General features: G+C 46.3%; 1 protein-coding gene across 3 annotated transcripts in view; it reads right to left on the minus strand.

The window, feature by feature from the left end:
- CYFIP1 (cytoplasmic FMR1 interacting protein 1) overlaps positions 1-17565 on the minus strand; it is a 93780-nt gene extending 76215 nt beyond the window's left edge. For 2 of the 3 annotated variants that reach the window (XM_082657881.1, XM_082657884.1), the window contains exon 1: positions 17494-17565. The gene's annotated coding sequence lies outside the window, so the exon portion shown is untranslated. The remainder of the gene's footprint in view (positions 1-17493) is intronic. The other variant, XM_082657882.1, reaches the window with a different exon arrangement.
- Positions 17566-18235: the final 670 nt, after the last annotated feature.

The following is an 18235-nucleotide window of genomic DNA, read 5'->3' on the forward strand; positions in this document are numbered from 1 at the left end:
TTGCTTGAAAATCATGACAATAGGTGAAGTGTGAGACAGAGCCCGCAGAGGAGTCTTGAGCCTGTCAGCCTCTCCCTCCTGACACTGCTCTCCTGTGCCCTCAGCCTCAGTCTGCAGACCTGGGACAGGGTCTTCCCAAGACACAGCGGTGTCTCTGCCTCCTGAACGCCTCCTCCCCGGGCGACCTGCCCGGCCTCTTCCTAACCCAGAGCTCCTATGCCACCCTCAAGCCTGCACGCTCCTTTTTCATTCCTTTTAAACTAGGACTCTGATCCTATTGCTCTCCTGCTTATATGCTTACAGCTGTGGTTCTCAAACCATGTTCCCTGGAACTCCGGGGTGCCCCACGATGGCAAGGCAGAGTAGCCCCGTGTTTATCTATTTTACGAACTGGGATGCCTCCTGAGATTTGTATGAAAAATGAACCTGATGCAAATATAAATCAATCAACAAAAGACGGAAATGGACCTAGGAGGCCAGAGTAAAGTCTCAATCCCTCACAGTGTACAGCGCCCACACGGGCCCAGCCTGACACCTCTGCGCTGTGCCCTGCCACTCCCGCCACCCCCAGCGGGTCCCTGGGGAACGGAAATGCTCCACAGCTGGCGCGGCCACGCACCAAGCACACAGGTGAGCCCCACAGAGCTGGACGCACTGCTGTGGGATGGAGGTTGGTATGGGGTGGGTTCTCCTGGGGCGGCAGGGGGGGGGCTTGTTTTCCCCCAAGGTCTGGGATCCCTCTGGTCTACTAATGCCTGACCATTTCTTTGTGACTCCGGTGGTCTTCATCTTTCACACAGAATCCAGTGCATGTTTAAGACACGAGGGGAGATGACAGTAGCAGCTCAGCGTGTTCCTTCTAGGATGGAGCCAAGCTCGGCGGTCTCTGGCACTGGGGGGTGGTCACACCATGGAGAGGGTGCCACCAACCTCCCGACTAGGCTGGGGGCTCTCCATCCACCGTGACTCCGGGGCCGCTTCCTGCCCCAGAAAGAGGGAGAGTGAGCCTGCACACAAGCATGCCGGGGCGGACACTTCCCCAGCTCACCGCAGGGAAGGCCTGGGCCCCCGCACACAGACCTGGACGCTGCCTGCCCAGGCTCCATCACCAGCGCCACTCCATACCGGAAGGTGGCCTCATCCTTGCTTACACAGCCTCATAAATGCTCACCGAGAACTCCGACCCAGCAGTCCTTCTAAGCCTTCCCTTCATGTGAGCCTTTTAACAAATTTTTACCTTCTAGAGAAAAGCCTAAGATGACCGTATCTGGGCAGAAAGGTCCAGTATAATCGGTCCTCTGTATCCACAGATGCAAAACCTGGGGATACGGTACACTGACTGTATTCATGGTACAACTTCCATCTCATATAAGTGACTTGAGCATCTGTGGATTTTGGTATCCACGGGAGCTCCTGGAACGAACCCCCGGCGGATAGCGAGGGACGACGGTGTTTCCAGATGACTTCCTCGGCAGCACGTCCCAGGAGGGGATTCTTAAATCGCATGAATGTCTTCACAGCTGCAGGAGATGATCCATCAATCCCACTTCTGGCCATTTATCCAAAGGAAACAAAATCACTAATTCAAAAAGATATCTGCACCCCATATTCACTGTAGTATTATTTACAGTAGCCAAGACATGTATTATGCTAAGTGAAATAAGTTAGGCAGAGCAAGACAAATACTGTATTATCTCACTTGTATGTGGAATCTTAAAAAGAAAGGGAGGGAGGAAGGAAGGAAGGAAGGCAGGGAGGGAGGATGAGAGGGAGGGAGGGAGGAAGGAAGGAAGGAAGGAAAGGAGGGAGGGAGGGAAGGGAGGGAGGAAGGAAGGAAGGAGGGAAGGCAGGGAGGGAGGGAGGGATGGGAGGCAGGGAGGGAGGGAGGGAGGGAGGAAGGAAGGAAGGAAGGAAGGAAGGAAGGAAGGAAGGAAGGAAGGAAGGAAGGAAGGAAGGAAGGAAGGAAGGAAGGGAGGGAGGAAGGAAGGAAACAAAACTCATAGATAGAGAATAGCTTGGTGGTGTGAGAGGCAGGGAGTGAGAGAACTGGGTAAAGGTGGTCAAAAGGTACAAACTCCCAGTTATAAAATAAATAAGTCATGGGGATGTAATGTACAGCATGGTGACTACAGTAAATAACACTGTATTGCATATTTGAAGGTCGCTAAGAAAACAGATCTTAAAAGTTCTCATCACAAGAGAAAAATTTTTTGTGACTATGTAAAGTGATGGATGTTAACCAGACATGCTGTGGTGATCGTTTCACAATATATCCAGATATCAAATCATTATATCTGAAACTAACATAATGTATGTCAATTATTTCTCAATTTTTAAAAAGTTACAGGTGGATTCAGGTGAGGTGCCCTCCCACAGGGTCCCACAGACACCGGCATGGCACCTCATCACAACATCCAGGGATCACTTGCATTTTTACAATTTAATAAGTGGAACCGCATCTAAATGTTCTTTTAATTTGCATTACTTTTATTCTTATTAAAGTTGAACAAATTTTTATACAGTAACCCTTTTTTTTCTTTCTTTTGTGACTTGCCAGCTTGGTTTTCTTGTTATTTTGTCCTTTGAAATCTCGGTATTTTCCTCATCAATGTCAAGTATTCAACGATACCTCTTTATTAAAGACATTAAAACTGTGTGAAAGTTGCTACAAAAAATTTTCCCAGGTCACACTACTTGCCTTCTTATGTCACTTACTTTTTTCTTTGAAACCTCAGTTTAAAATTTTTACCATATCAACTTTTCAGCCTTTTGCCTTTGGAATTCCCTCTTTCACTTATAAATGTACCAAGTAGGAAGAACTGTGCCAGCCCCACCCAAGTAGGAAGAACTGTGCCAGCCCCAACCAGGGAAGGGAGCAGTTTCTAATGCACAGCCCCCGCCTGAGCAAACTGCTGACCCTCTGTCAGAAGTCAAACAATCGCCCATCTGAGAAACAGTTCTGAGGCAGCAGGTAATCTCAAAGAATTAACTTAAAAGTAATATTGAGATCCATAAAAAGTTCAGTAACTGATTGATGTTAGGAATTTTTTTGTTGGACCTCAGATGCATAATAGTTCCTAGACCCTGGCCCGTTCTCACCTTGTTATGTTAAAATGATGCCATAAAGACAGGTGAACCACCTGTCCACAACAAAAGCCAGGGTCCTGCCTGTGATATACAGCAAATTCCACCTGGGCATCAATCCCCTGCCTTCTTTTGTACAAGCTGCACCTCATCTATACATATTCTCAAAAAGGCACTTTTAAAATTCAGTCTTTATAAAAGGGATATTATGCTATCAATATACGTAATTGCCTGACGCACTTTTTTCACTGCTATTACTAAGAGGCATCCACACACTGTCACATGCTGCTCTGAAGTGCTGTTTTGACAGATGCGTACTATTCCACTGAGCGAATGAACTAGTCTGTGTGCTGTCTCCTGAAGCTCCCTATAACGGGGTGTTTCTTATTGTAAACTGTGAGGAAAATTCTTGCACATTAAATATGTGCAATGGATTCTCTAGGACAGGGATTAGCAAACATTTTCTATAAAGGGCCAGGGTTGGTCATTGTTCTGTGGGTATGTAAGAGAATATCCTTATCCTTAGGAAATACACACAGGCACTGGGGGATGAAAGGCCTCAAATTGATGTAAAAGAGTTTTGTCGTGTGTTCTTTGTATTATTTTTATTTTTGCAATTTTTGTAAGGTTGAAATTATTTAAAAAGAGTAAAAAATGGAATATCTCTCTGAAAACTTTTTGTGAACATAAGGGAAAGGGAATGAAAAACGTTGAAAACAGATGCGTCCGTGACTGCAGGTGTTTCGGTGAGCCTCACTGCTGTGACGCAGAGCAGGTTACACACCTGCGTCCACCACAGAGTGAAACGCATCTTTCCGATCAGATCAACTGCCTTGGAAATCCCTGTTGTCTGCCCAGAGTCCTGCACTCCTAAAGAAAGCTTCTGACAGACCTATCGGAGATCTGGGCCAGGGACCACGCGTCCTCAGGCAAATCAGCCCTCAGCAGTGATCATTTTCGTTCTATAATCAAATGCTTCAGACCACTGCAGAATGGTGGGCTTTGTTTAAAATATATATACACTCCAAATGTTTAGCTTCAATTACTTAATAATTTTACACTTCCCAGATTTTTAGGATCTGAAGAAACCAGCTTACACAAAATAGCGAGAGGTCTTTAAAAACGCAAAACCATTTCCACCTCTGGCCCAGAAAAAAGCAGCAAAACTCCAAGAGCATTCATGTTTTTAAGTAGAACTCCTCTCTCTTGGAGACATGTACTGAATGAAGTGTTTGTTTATGACTCAGGTGAGACAGTGCTCCTGGGACTTGCTTCACAACAGCACAGTGTGGGCAGGGGTTACAGGTGAGCCCAGACCACTGTTGAGGGTTCATACACTATTCAATATTTTCCGTGCCTCTGCACATTAAGGAATTGCCCACAACGAACAGTTTAATATACATATATGTGAGATTTCAGGTTTCAGACTGAGCTAAAATGTGTAATCACTGCCTTGTCAGTGATTGGGGGTTAGGCAGCAGCTAGTAGCTCTGCCTGCAGCCACCGGGCCCAAAGGCCACCTATTTAAAGTTCCTTCCTGAATAGTTCTAATTGTCTACATCTTTTCCCCCCCACCCCACCCCACCCCCGCCCCCGTGGTAATTAAAAAGTCATCAAGAGGTAAGAGTTTTTGCAAACAAACATTTTCAGGCTACTACAAAGCTGATAGGGTGAGTACACGCATACCTCAGCAATACTGCAGGTTCAGTTACAGACCATCACAATAAAGCAAATAAAGGTTTTTGGTTTCCCAGACCATATAAAGTTATGTTTACACTATACTGTAGTCTATTAAGTGTGCAATAGCATTATTTCTTAAAAACAAGGTACAGGGCTTCCCTGGTGGCACAGTGGTTGAGAGTCCGCCTGCCGATGCAGGGGACACGGGTTCGTGCCCCGGTCCGGGAAGATCCCACATGCCGTGGAGCAGCTAGGCCCGTGAGCCATGGCCGCTGAGCCTGCGCGTGTGCTCCACAATGGGAGAGGCCACAACAGTGAGAGGCCCGCGTACCGCAAAAAAAAAAAAAAAAACACAATGTACAGACTTGGTCTAAATAACAGTGGCGAATACACAAAAGTGCTTAATAACTACTAGCTAGTGTTTTTATTATCATTCTCTACTATGTGATTGATTCATGCTGCTGCTGCCCCAAATGTCCCATATCCCTTTTGCCACCATTCAAACTCTGCCATGCTTTTAGGTAAATAGTAGAATATTTTTATTTAACATTGTGCACAAGAAACTCAAGACTGTATTTTTGACAGTGGTATTTGTCAAGACTGGAAATTCACTGTATTTTAGTATTGCTTTTGAGTTGGAAATAATGTGTGATAGCAGAGACGACAGGCCAAGAGTCCCATAGGAATGTCAACCAGGAGTATTTGATGACAATACTGGAGGGAAAACAATAAGGGTGCTAGAAATGTGTTTTGAAAAGCATGCCGTTGTGGTAATATAAAAGCGGCTCAGAATTACTTGGCATCGAGAGACTAAATAATGGCTATCAACTCTTCAAAAACCAAATGCAATGTGCATACCTTAATTAAAAAATGTTGTTGCTAAAAAATGCTAACCATCATCTGAGTCTGCAGCAAGTCATAGTAACATCAAAGATCACTGACCATAGATCACCATACCAAATATAAAAATAATTTAAAAGTTTAAAATATTGCAAGAATTACCAACATGTGACACAAAGACACGAAGTTAGCAAATGCTGAAGGAAAAATAGCACCAACAGACTTGCTTGATGTAGGGTTACCACAAACTTTCAATTTGTAAAAAATGTACTATCTGTGAAGTGCAAGAAAGCAAAGAGCAATTAAATGATGTCTGCCTGTGCTTTATTCAGAGTACCATAAAATCCTGAAAGTGGACTCCTGCTGCCCAGCACCCCAGGGGTATGAGCTGGCTGTAACTGAAACGGACAATCACCAGAGATCGGCGCAAATGCTCTCTCACACCTTGTCCTGACTTGGTGGAGCTGAGTGCCGTGGGCACCTGCATGTTTAATGCCCGGCCCACACACACCCCTTGATTCTGAGGTTGGAGTCTCTGGCCCACACTTTGAGAAAACGTTTTAGGGCAGTAGTCTCCGACACAGGGTGGACCATATAATCCTTTGAAGCGATAGAAGAAAACGCTGGAGTGTCTGTATTTCTGCCTCACGAGGACGAGGAACTAAGCCTCCCTGATAGCTACACATCTTCTCCCGCCTCCTTGCCAGGTCCTCAAGGAGCAGCAAGAACCAATGGCTCACAGGCACCTCATCACTGTAACTAAATGAACTGCTAGGGGCTGAATTGCGTCCCCCTTCCAGGTCCCAACTCTTAGTACCTCAGACTGACTACATTTGGAGATGTACAGAGGTAATTAGTAAAATGAGGTCACAGGGTGGGTCCTAATCCAATGTGACTGGTGCCCTTTACGAGAAGGGGAGATCAGGACACACACAGGCACAGAAGGAAGACCATGTGAAGACACAGTGGGAAAGTGGCCATCTACACGCCAAGGACAGAGGCCTCAGAAAGAACCAACGCTGCTGACACCCTGATCTTGGACTTCCAGCCTCCAGAACCGCAAGGAAATAAATATCCACTGTTTAAGCCCCTCAGTCTGTGGTACCTTGATGCAGGAGCCCTAGCTAACATACAAACCTTTCAAAAGGGTTCGTTCCTGCAAAGATGCCAGGCACGCAGAAAGGCAGGAGGACCTGCGGCCCCAGGCAAGCGCAGGCCCACTACAGTTCACCAGCCTGGCCCCAAGCGTGTGGCATGGGGAGTTCTACAACTGGCACAAGGCCGCCACAACCAACCGGCAAATTCAGGGCTGCCTCCCGCATCTTTTCAAGCTCTCTAGCTATTACAGACTGTGCGCACTTCATGCCTTATCCAGCGCGTATGGACAGAGACACCCACCAGGGCACACGCAAGGAGCCCTTTTAGGGATGAAGTGAGCAGTCGACAATGACTGGGCCCTGAAATGCTGCGATTCCCAAAATCACCTCTGCCCTTGTGTGTGTGTGTGTGTGTGTGTGTGTGTGTGTGTGTGTGTGTGTGTGTGTGTGTGTGTGTGTGTGTGTGTGTGTGTGTGGACGGGGGGGGGGGGGGAGCTAACAAAGAAGCAGATAAAAGATGAAAGGAGAAATACTGGTAAGTGTACATAATTAACTTCTTCAAGCAACCTGAGGCGCTCGGAAGCTGGGAAGCACCAGCTCGGGCTGCCGCTGGGACCGTGGTGCGTTGGGTGGGCGCTGCCCTCCCCCACCCCTTCCTGAGAGCTGCTGACTGAGGGGACAGAAGGGGCAGAAGGCCGGGAAAAGGCAGGGAACCGGCCGCCTGTAAGGCCCGGAGAGCCGTGCAGGAGTGTGAAGGCAGCCTGGCCCGACCGCGGCTAGAGGACCTGGGCGCGCGCGTCTCCCCGGCGGCGGAAGCTGGGCCCTCGGGGAGAGCCGGGGTGCGGGGGCGGGGGGGGGGACTGTCCAGCGGGCTGCATGCCTCCAGTCGCTGTAAAGCCAATCACAGGCTGCGGAGGCATAGAGTTCCCTAAACACGTCCGCGCAAAACACAACGGGGGCTAACTGCCGAAATGCACCCGACCTTCGGGAAAAGGGAGAACTCGAGCCTTTCACGCTCGGAGTCCGCAGGAAGGGCACGCACGGCTGTGTCTCCGCACGACGCGCCGAGGCCCACAGCGCCGCAGCACCCGGGCTGCCTCTGCCCCAGTCTGGGGGGACCCCTAGGCTGAGTCACACCCCAGAGGCCCTATAATACAGCACATTTTCCCTCCTGCCTTGACCTCAAGGCAGAATCAAGACAACTGAGAGTTCCAGGAGCTTCTCAAGAGCTCTTCCAGAGTCAACACAGAATTGCAGGGCAGAAAGTCACATCTTCCATGGCAGCTGCCCCAGACCTCGGCCATCCTGGCAGAGGCTTCCCGGAGTGAACTAACTCTGCTGTATCCACCTCTGGTCTACCTGGGGCCATCTGTGGCCACTGAGAGGGTCACAGCCTCTCAGTGCTTGTGTGCAAGGTCTGGCAGTGACATGTGGAAGGATGTGTTCCCTCTTCCTGGTGGAGGGAGGGTAGGCAGTGTTGATTCTTCCCTGGCTCAGCTGGCAGTTCCAGAGGGCAGGGATCCCCCCCAAATCCCTTTCCACCCTTTGCATGGGGCTTACCTTGAAGCCAATCTTTGTTGGAGGAGGCAACTACCTAAAATGCAAATTAAAATACAAAAGAAAAACTACCCCCTATGATGATTAATTATATGTGTCACCTTGACTATGCTATGGTATAATCCAGTTTTGGGTCAAACATTAGTCTAGATGTTGCTGTGCAGGTATTTCTTAGGTGTGATTTACGTTTAAATGGGCACACTCTGAGTAAAGCCGATGACCCTCCATGGTGTGGGTGGGCCTCTTCCAAACAGTTGAAGACCTTAAGAGAAAAAACCGAGGTCCTCTTTGGATTTGAATTCTGCCCCCAGAGGGCCTTTGGACTCAAGCTGCAACATCAACTCTTGCTGGGTCTCAGCCTGCCTACTCTGAATTCAGAATTGCCAGCCTCCATGGTCATGTGAGCCAATTCCTTAAAATAAATCTCTCTCTATATATAAACATACCCTATTGGTTCTGTTTCTCTGGAGAATTCTGACTAATACACACACCCCCCACCTCAATCAAAGCAAAGGAAGAAACCCAACTTGCATGTACAAAACCCTTATCAGTGTGGTCTCCAGGGCAGGAGCAAAACTTTGCTCTCCAGAATCTGTGAAATTATCATGCACGTGTACAGGTCTGCTTGATTTAACACACTTAGTTATTCCATGACCCCTGGGGACAGACAACCCCAATCAGTCAAGAGTCCAGGTGGTTTTAAAGCTCATTGGTTTTATGCAGACTGGTCCTTCCAAGCAGCATTTGTGGAAAAAGATGAAAATTCTTTCAAATGGAACAGCTTGAGTAGGTCAAGCTTTAGATAGGGATTTAAATATAATGCAAATCCTCATCACCACTTCTGACTTGGGGAGGTGTGGTTCTTCAGAGCAAAGTGTACCTTCTTCTGTGAGTATCTTCAAGGATGAATCATCGCCCACCCTCCCCCTGCCACCCCAGTCCTGGCCAGGACAACACAGGCACAAGGAACGGCCATGCTAGCTCTGAACGTAAAATTCTGGCTGTCAAATCAGGTTCCAAGATGAAACTCACTGCTCTCTAGGCATTGGTTTCTCTCTCCTGTAGAACAAAACTCCCCCGAGAGAGTGAAGAACAGGGCCTGACAACCTTGGCGAGTGAAGTATCTGAGATATAAATACAAATCACAAATATGCTTGTTTCAAAAGTCACAGTAGCTATCACTGTCCATTTGTCTTATTCACAACTAAAAAATGTGAAAGCCACAGTTCAAGGCCTGTGATTTCTGTCCCCACAGCCTTGTGTGGAGGTGAGGCAGTCATGAAGTTGGATGGGGGCACAGCCAGGTAAATGAATGCTCAACGAGCTTCTGCTGAAGAGCACAAGTGCACACCAGGCTCAGACCAACACAAAGGTAAAAAACACATCCCTATGTTTTTGAGACCATGTTCTGAGAGGGCTTTAACACAGTAAGTTCATATAAATGCAAATCGTATCCCTGGAGTGCTCTGAAATCTTATTAGATAGCCTGAATTCAGGCCAGAGTTGCCATGTTTAAGCCCCATTCATGGTGCTATGTTCTCTACTGGCTCCTACAGAGTGTAAGCTCTGTCCCTAAGCCCCTCACTTATAGCCAAAGGGTCTCCAGATATAAAAAGAACAAATAACAAAATGGCAAATGTAAATCCTACCATATAAGTTATCTGCATTATGTGTAAATGGAATAGACAATCAAAAGGCAGACATTGATAGAATGGATTAAAAAAACATGCTGTGAGACAAATTTTAAATTCAAAGATATAGGGAGGGTGAAACGAAAAGGATGGGAAAAGATATAACGTGCAAAGAGAAACCAAAAGTGGCCAGAAGTAGCTATACTAATATTAGATAAATATTAGACAAAATAGACTTGAAAACAAAAATTGTCACTAGAAACATTATGACAAAATGGTCACTCCACCAGTGAGATGTAACAACTATTAACATATTCACCTGACGAAACAACCTCAGAATACATGAAACCACAGAGAACATGATCTTATATGTAGAAAATCCTAAAAAACCACAAAAAAACCTGTTACAGCTAATAAATGAATTAAGCAAAGCTGCAGGATACAAAAGCAACACATAAAAATCAGCTGCATTTCTATACATTAGCAATGAATATTCCAAAAAGAATATTAAGAAAACAATTCCATTTACAATAGCATCAAAAAGAAAAAAAAACTTAAGCATAAATTTAGGAACTTCCCTGGTGGTCCAGTGGTAAAGAATCCGCCTTCCAAAGCAGGGGACACGGTTTCGAGCCCTGGTTGATCCCACATGCCGCGGGGCAACTAAGCCTGGGCGCCACAACTATTGAGCTCGCGGGCCTCGACGAGAGAGCCCATGTGCTGCAAACTACAGAGCCCAGGGTCTCCGGAGCCCGTGAGCCGCAACTAGAGAAAGAAAACCCACACGCCACAATGAAGACCCGACGCAACCAAAAAAAAAAAAAAAAAGAGTAAATTTAACCAAGGAGGTGAATGATTCATACACTAAAAATTACAAAACACAGACTTCCCTGGTGGTCCAGTGGTTAAGACTCTGCGCTCCCAATGCAGGGGGCCTGTGTTCGATCCCTGGTCAGGGAACTAGGTCCCGCATGCATGCCGCAACGAAGATCTGCATGCTGCAAATAAGACCCGGCGCAGCCAAAATAAATAAATAAAATAAATAAATTTTAAAAATCACAAAACACTGCTGAAAGAAATTAAAGACACAAACGGAAAGATATTCCATGTTCATGAACTGGAAGACTTAATATTATTAAGATGACAATATAGGGAATTCCCTGGCAGTCCAGTGGTTAGGACTCCACACTCTCACTGCCATGGGCCTGGGCTTGATCCCTAGTCAGGGAACTAAGATCCTGCAAGCCACACGGGGCAGCCAAAAAAAGAAAGAAAATTTACAATATAATCCAAAGCCATCTACTGATTCAATGTAACCCCCTTCAAAATTCCAAAAGCATTTTTTGCAAAAATAGAAAAACCCACCTTGATTAACATGGAATCTCAAAAGACCCAGAATAGCAAAAACAATCTTGAAAAAGAACAACAAAGCTGGAGGTCTCACATTTACTGATTTCAAAACTTACTATAAAGCTACAGTAATCAAAATAGTGTGGTACTGGCATAAAGACTGACACATTGACCAATGAAACAATAAAGAGCCCAGAAATAAACCCTTGTATATATGGTCAAATGATTTTCAACAAGGGTGTCAAGACCATTCACTGAAGAAAGGACAGTCTTTTTAACAAATGGTGCTGGGAAAACTGGATATCCACATGCAAAAGAATTAAATTGGACCATCACCTTATACTATATATGCAAAATTAACTCAAATGAACCAAAAAGCTAAACAGAAGAGCTAAAATTATAAAACTCTTAGAAGAAAACATATGAGAAAATCTTCATGACACTGGATTTGGCAATGATTTCTTGGATATGACACCAAAAGCACTAGCAACAAAAGAAAAAGTAGATAAACTGGACATGAAAATTAAAAACCTTTGTGCATCCAAGGACAAGAGAATGAAAAGATAACCCACAGAATGGGAGAAAATATTTGCAAATCATATATCTGATAAGGGATTGTTATCCAAAATATATAAAGAATTCCTACAACTCAACACTAAAAAAAACAAACAACATGATTAAAAAATGGACAAAGGATTTGAATAGACATTTCTGTAAAGAAGATACACAAATGGCAAATAAGCACATGAAGAGATGATTGACACCATTAAGCATTAGGGAAATGCAAATCAAAACCAGAATGAGATACTACTTCACACCCATTAGGGTGGTTATTATTAAAAAAAAAAAAAAAAAACACCAGAAAATAACAAGTGTTGGTGAGGATGTGAAGAAACTGGAACCCTTGTGCATTGTTGGTACACATAAAGGCTGGCGAAGCTGCTATGGAAAACAGTATGACAACTGCTCAAAGAAATTAAACATTGAATTACCATGTTCATAGCAATGCTTAATTGGTGTCTGGAATAGTCACGTTCATAGACAGGAAGTAGAATGGTTGCTACCAAGAGCTGGAGGAATAAGGGAATGGGGAGTTAGTGTTTAAGTGGGTGCAGACACAGACATAGAAAACAAACTTATGGTTACCAAAGGGGAAGTGGGGGGAGGGATAAATTAGGAATTTGAGATTAACATATACTATTATATATAAAATAGATTAACAAGGACCTACTGTATAACACAGGGAACTATATTCAATATCTTATAATAACCTATAATGGAAAAGATCTGAAAAAGAACAGATATGTGTGTATGTATGTATATGTATGTGTATATATACAAAACGGAATCACTTTGCTGTACACCTGAAACGTACATCAACCATACTTCAAGAAAATAAAGAAATAAATAAGTGCAGAGGTTCAGTTTGGGATGAAGAAAAAGTTTAGGGGATGGATAGTGGTAATGGCTGTACAACTTAATGCTACTAAACTGTACACTTAAAATGGTTAAAATGGTAAATTTTGGGTTATTTATATTTTATTATAGTAAAAAAAAATCAGGCAAGGTGATTTCCCTAATTTATTTTTGAATCATTTTTTTCAGATATTCCAGTTTATTTTCCCCTTCATATAAATTTTAGAGTCAGTTTGTCTTTTATCTATAAAAACATCCTCCTGGGCTTCCCTGGTGGCGCAAGTGGTTGGGAGTTCGCCTGCCGATGCAGGGGACACGGGTTCGTGCCCCGGTCTGGAGGATCCCACATGCCGCGGAGCGGCTGGGCCCGTGAGCCATGGCCGCTGGGCCTGCGCATCCGGAGCCTGTGCTCCGCAACGGGAGAGGCCACAACACTGAGAGGCCCACATACCACAGACACACACACACAAAACATCCTCCTGAGACTTCTAATAAACAAAAATATCTTATGACCCAGCAAGAACACTTCTAGATTTCTATCCGAAAGACATTATAACATATGCCCACGTAAAGACTTGTACATGAGTCTTCATAGCAGCAGTTATTCATAACAGGCAAAAAATGGATCTAATGAATGGTTAAACAAAATGTGATATATCCATACAATGGAATACAATGCAACAAAAAGGAATGAAATGCTGGTACATACTAGAACAGGGATAAACTCCAAAAACATTATGCTAAGTGAAGGAAGCCACACATAAAGCCCACAAATTGTACACTTTCGTTTATGTTAAATGTCCAGAAACGGCAAATCTATAAAAGAAAGCAAATTAGTGATTAGCTGGAATAGGGCCTACGAATGGGGATTAACTGTGAAAAGTCATGAGCGATCTTTACTGGGGTGAGATCCGTATGTTCCAAAACTGGGTTATGGTGCTGCTGCCCAACTCCGTAAATCTACTAAAAATCACTGCCCACTTGAAGTAGGTAAATTTTATAGTATGTACATTATACATCAATAAAGTTAAAATATTTTTTTGCTGCAGTATTTGATTGGAATTGTGTTAAATCTATAGATCAATTTGGAGAGAACTGACATCTTTACTATGTTGAGTGTTCCAACCCATGACCACAATGTGCCTCTCCATTTATTTACATGATCTTTGTTTCATTCATCAGCATTTTGTAGTTTTCAGCATATAGATCCTGCATGTGGTTTATTAAATTTATATGTAAGTATTTGATTTTTTGAAGCTGCTGAAAATGGTATTTTTTAAAATTTCACTTTCTAATTGCACATTGCTTGTATATAGAATAAGACTGACTTACATGTGTTGACTGCATTTTGTGACCTTGTTAAACTTCACCTACTAGTTCTAATAGTTTTTTCATAGATTCCTTGGATTTTCTATGTAGATACCATCTGCAAAAAGGGACAATTTTGTTTTCTCTTTCCAATCTGCCTTTTATTTATTTTTCTGACCTTACTGCCCTGGCTAAAATAAAGTTTTTAAATTACATAGATGTGGTTAACCCATGCTATACTTATTTTGGTTGCAAAAACAATGAGTAGCTAGGACTGGTTAGTTATATAAAAGCTTTAGAAAACATAGCACGAATAGTAACAGCCCCTTATACAGTACATTTCCTATATATATTACACCTCATTTGATCTTCATCACAACCTAATAGGTGCTTTTCCCATGATACCAAAGAAGAAAAATGGTCGAAGGTAGTCCAAGCAACATACCCACCGGGGCTCAGGTGAACACATAGCAGACATCAACAACAGTCAAAGCAGTAGATTTGCCAAGACCCAACTTGATCACACCTGCCAAAATGTATCTTTCTTCCCACTGGCTAGTGGGCAACCCCAGGCACTGACTGAGCTGACCCCTCTATAAACCGGTGCTAGTGAAACACAGATCAAAAGCCAGGACACAGACTGTCACACAGACTGAGGGAACACTGGCCCACCTGGGGAGTGGAGGCAGGTGCTCCTGGAGTGGTACCTGAGCAAGCACAGTGCCTTCAAAAAATCGCAGGTAAGTGATTCAATAGGTGTGTGAGGGTCAGGTCCTAGGGTCTAACATTTTGCAGAAGGCATTACTGACAGCTTCTTTCTAATTTCTTTTTTTTTTGCGGTACACGGGCCTCTCACTGTCGTGGCCTCTCCCGTTGCGGAGCACAGGCTCCGGACGCGCAGCCTCAGCGGCCATGGCTCACGGGCCCAGCCGCTCCGCAGCATGTGGGATCTTCCCAGACCGGGGCACGAAGCCGTGTCCCCTGCATCGGCAGGCGGACTCTCAACCACTGCGCCACCAAGGAAGCCCGTGCTTCTTTCTAATTTTTAACTTATGAGTGTGCAGTCAGACGGCTGGATTCAAAGTCTGGCTCTGCCACTTACCAGGCATGTAACTTTAGGCACATACTTCACCTCTTGGTCAGTTTCCTCATCCATAAAGTGGGAGTAATAATTGCACCCACCTCTGAGGGTCGTGAGAATAATTAGTATGTAGAGCATTCAGGAGTTAGCAAACTACAGCCCGTGGTCTCCTTCTACAAGCAAAGTCCTACTGGGGCACAGCCATACTCATTCATTACAGACTGTGCCGACTTCTGCTGCAACAGTGCAACTGGGGAGGCTGTGACAGAGACCACACGGCCTGCAAAGTTGTAAGTAGTCACTATCTGGACCTTTACAGGAAAAGTAGCCCTAGCTTAGAACGATGCTGGAGCAAAGTAAGTACTCAAGGAATGTTAGCTATTATTTAGACCCTAATTTACTTCCAAAACGATAAACTTGAGTATATACATAAAGATATACACACAAGCATTGACTATGGGGGTGACAAACGTAAAATAACAATGTCAATTAACAGGTGGTTGATTAAATAAATTGTAATGCAGCTACACTATATACAGCCATTAAAAGGAATGAAGGCTATCCATGTGTATATATACTGTATGTGCCAACATGTTAAGATTTCCAACATCTTTAAATAATCCGAGATCATTAAGTGAAAAGGTATGATGCTACATGCAGTCTCTCATTATGTTACAAAAAGAACACACACAAACAAAACCTATGTGTATGCACAGAAAAGGCTACCTACCAAGATAGAAGTACTGAGGGAAGTTCACTTTTAGTATATGTAGCTGAGTACTGTTTGAATTTTTTAAAAAGCTGAAGTTCTGTAATTTTTCTCATGACTCAAAAGTGTTATTTGAATGGCTCAGGTTGTACCCTAGTGGTACAAGTTCTAAACTTTAATGTCTTTACCCCAGGGACAAACTAGAGTATGGATGAATCGCAAACGCATTATGCTAAGTGAACTAACCAGACTCAAAAACTACATATGACATTCTGGAAAAAGCAAAACTGTAGGAATGGAGAACAGATCAGGGGTCAGGAGTTGGGAATGGGGGTGCCTACAAAGGGACAGGAAGAAGGAGTTCAGCGGGGTGATAAAACTGTTCTGTATCTTGACTGTGGTGGGAGTCACACTACACTAAGCATTTGTTAAAACTCACTGAACTGTACCCCACAAAGTGAATCTTACTATGTGTAAACTTAAAAATAAATTTAAGTAAACACACATACAAAACAAAAACACTTGGGGGGTAACTCTTCTTTGGGCGACCTATGAGCACACAAATGTATGTATTAATACAGGAAATGTCTGCCACCACATTTCCCTGGTTCGCCTCTGGCACAGAGATGATGCCGCTGCGCGAAGGCAGCGTTGGCACCACCTTCCTAACTGAATTCCCACAAACGCAAACCTGCCGTGGCCCTGAATGTTTTCTTCGAGCTCCGTGCGTGTAGATCTGCGCTTTACTCGGAAAACCTCGAAGGGCCTTCAGGGAGAAGGGACGGCAGGCACCGGCGCGCACCGTCACAGGCCGGCGCCCCAGCCGAGCGGCCCAGGCAGGATCTTCCAGCACGAGCCCAGAGCCGCTGCAGCCGCCGGTGAGCTGTCAAGAACAGCAACCTGAGCTAGGCAAGGGGAATCACCGCTGATTCAATCACGGATCATTGACGGAATCACGTCGATAACGGCCAAGAAATACCACCCGGCTCACCAGCTTCGGCCAAGCACTGTGCGGCGAGGCGCACAGCACCCTCCTCTCCTGTAAAGGGAAACTCCCAGGTCTCCCACAGAAGCGCAGACCGTCCAACACGGGGCTTCATAAGCAACGCTATCCTGCCGTTCAGACCTGACACTAGAGTGGACGTGGTCCGGACACCTCTCTCGGCTTAGAAAACGCTCCTTAAGCCCCATTGCCAAATTACTCTTCCGCCCTTTTCTCCCGCCCACCAAGCGCTGAGAATTAGGAGCACGCATTTCAGGCTTGAAATAGACAATTTAGTCTGGCTATACTGAACCGCGCTGCCCAAGTAACAATCTCGGCTCCTTAACAAAGCCCCCAAACTCCTCTCTCCAAGAATCTGCAAAATGGTCTCGCTCGGCCAGAGTCTCCCTCCTTCCCTCAGAGAGGGGCACAAAGCACGACCTCAGCGTAAACCGCCTGCTCCTTGCTTTCCAACAATAACTGGAAAACCCCAATGTACCCCGTCCCCACTGGAGTTTCGCCACGTGCCGGGGGCGCTGGGGCAGGGGTCCGCGACTCCCGGGCCGGAGCGCGGTGGCCAGGGCCATCCTGGGAGGCGGCGCAGCCGGGGAGGCCGCGCGGCCGAGGTCCAAGTCCCGGCCGCTCGCGGGGCCCCGGCCCGGCACCGCCGCCTTCCAGCTCCCTCCCGGCCGGGTTTTGAGCGAGGTCCCGATCCCACCTGGGCGGCGGGGTGGGGCGGAAGCGGCAGCGTTCCTCACCTTGGTCCGCGGCGGCGGCTCTGGGGTCCCGGGTGGGCCCTGGGAGTCTCCCGGCCGAATGAGTCACCGAGGCGGGTCGGGAATGCTCCAGGAAACACCCGGCCTCCTCCCCTTCCTCCCGGGGCGGGGGCTCTCCCGGCTCGGCCCCTTCCTCCCAGCGCTCCTCCCTCCGCGCTCCTTCTCCAGCCCAGTCCATCCGCTCCTCCATGCCTAGCTCCCTCCCCCGACTCCGCAGTCCGGCAGTATGCCGGGCCGCGCTCCTCTCCGGCCGCACAAAATGCTCCCCAGGGAGAGAGCCTCCAGGGCCACCTGCCGGCTTCGGCGACCTCAGCTCTACCTGGGACCACGGGGGCGGTGGGAGGGGGGGCGCTTCCCCGTGGAAGCTGCCCGCTTTGGGCCGTAAAAAGAGCGGGGGGTGCGCACCCTGTCCCGGGGCTCCACAGGGTCAGGGCGGCGGGTGAGATGAGCTGCAGAAAGGACTTGGGGGGCCACCCAGGCGGACTGGCCTGGCGCCCCACAGCCAGGGAGGAGGTGCGCACACCTGCGCTCCGCGGGCTGGAGACGGGTGCGACTGGGACACGCCGCCGGAACCGAGCCAGCTGGGAGAAAATGACCCGGTATGGCCCCTGCAGTGATCGCATCTCCCCTCTGAGCCGGGGGCAAGGGCGTGCGCAGGCTTGTGGGAATGGCTGACAAGAAGTCTTGACGAACTAGCCCCAAAACACAATCTTGAGAGGCCAAA

The sequence above is a fragment of the Grampus griseus genome (genome assembly GCF_964374135.1).
Source record: "Grampus griseus genome assembly, chromosome: 7".
Lineage (NCBI taxonomy): Eukaryota > Metazoa > Chordata > Mammalia > Artiodactyla > Delphinidae > Grampus > Grampus griseus.